Below are 1,913 nucleotides of genomic sequence, written 5' to 3' on the forward strand. Positions count from 1 at the left end.
GATGAGCTAGGCGTGTCAAGTGTTGACATCCATAGCCTCCTCACACACTGTATAGGCGCAGCTAACAAGGACTGAAACTATGCACTAGGCAGTCAGTGATCAGCACTCGACAATCAGCAGCGAGACAGTTAAGGAAGGGTGAGGTATTTTTGTTGGTGCTACCTGTGCGCTCTGCAGCATTGGGGATGGCTATGACATCATGTGTCCTGGTTCTGTCTTTGCTGTCATCTCTCCTAATGACTTCATCCTTTTGGTACTTCACCATTCAGAGGGTTTTTTTCTGCTGGCTCAAAACCTAAATACTTAAAGCTGCATTGTACCTATCCTTACTAACGAAGCTCTGCATTGTCACTAGTATGACGGTATCTCTTGGATTCCGTGATGTCATTATGCCTCGCTCTAAGTCTTTGGCACTTGTTTGTTCCTCCGTGCTGTGATAGCTTCCTTGTTTGCTACAACACTTTCAGCATTTCCCCCTAGCTGGCAGTCTGTTGCCCCTTGACATGGGTGGTTCTGCTTCCGGGAGCCACCAAAGCAGAACGTGGACAAATTTTTTGGGGCCACTGGACCTATTATCTCAAAGTGTAACGATACATTGAAACTTTTTTGTGTTGTTTTTGACTGAAAATAACACTCCAAAGCAGTTAGATGGCAAAGATGTAAGCCCTCTCCCCACAACCCTCTGTTCCAAAAAATGAAGAAGGGAATAAACAGATGGGTAAAGTAATGGTGACTGTTTTTCTGTGGCCTGTTGATAGATATACTATTATAGTGACTAACTCTTTTTGTATGATTGTATCGGACTATTTGTACAACAGCTGTTCAAAAAATATGTGACTTTTATTTCTAAAATCAGTCTTTATAAAGATACAATTGTTAGACACTAGGCACCATCTAAGTAGTTCCTTCAGTTTCTATACACCTCTCCCAGCACTGCTGCCACTGCTGGAAGTGTCACTGGAGAGCCTCTTTTGGTTTGGTTTGCAGCTGCACTGTTGAATTCTGAATAATGTCTTTCCTTTCTGAAATCTGGTCCCTTTCAGAGTATTTTTCAGTTGAGGGAAATGCCAGAAATCACTAGGTATTGGCTCAGGGGAATAGGGAGGCTGACAAACCACAGCCATGTTGTGTTTGGTCAAAAAACTCTGAACGAATTTTGAACTATGAGTGGGTGCATTATCAGATAAAGGTGCCAACCGCCTGCTGCCTACAAGTTCGGACGTTTGCATCTCACTCCTTTACGAAGGCAAAGCAGAACCCCTTACCAGTGCTCCTTATTGACATTAATATCTTCTGTGATGTACTCATGATGAACCATGCCATTGGAGTTAACAAAGACAATCAGCATGACTTTCATAGAGGTTATGTTTAGACATACCATTATTTTTGCATCGTAACTCAAATCTAAGGAGGTTGTATTGAGCTTTTACTCGATTCTGGTTTCCCACAAGTAGGACTAGTAAGTTGGGAGCAATTACACTCCATTCTAGTTTTCATTAACCACCCGTACAATTATACACCAACCAATGGTAATATTATACACACACACACACACAAACTGGTACACCTCCCCAATTTTGTGTAGGGCCCCTGCGAGCATGCTGAAGTGCCACAACACGATGTGGTATGGTCTCTACTGATGTCTGGAGTAGTGCTAGAGGGAAATGACGCGATGAATCTTGAAGAGCTGTCCATAAATCTGTAAGAGTACAAAGGGGTGCAGATCTCTTCTGGACAGCTCATTGCAAGGCATCTCAGATATGCTCACTAATGTTCATGTCTGGGGAGTTTGGTGGCAAGTGGAAGTGTTTAAACTCAGAAGAGAGTTCCTGGAGCCACTCTGTAGCAATTCTGGACATGTGAAGTGTCGTGTTGTACTGCTGGAATTGGCCAAGTCCATCAAAATGCACAAT

Source organism: Schistocerca gregaria, chromosome 2 (assembly GCF_023897955.1).
Source record: "Schistocerca gregaria isolate iqSchGreg1 chromosome 2, iqSchGreg1.2, whole genome shotgun sequence".
NCBI classification, from domain to species: Eukaryota; Metazoa; Arthropoda; class Insecta; order Orthoptera; family Acrididae; genus Schistocerca; species Schistocerca gregaria.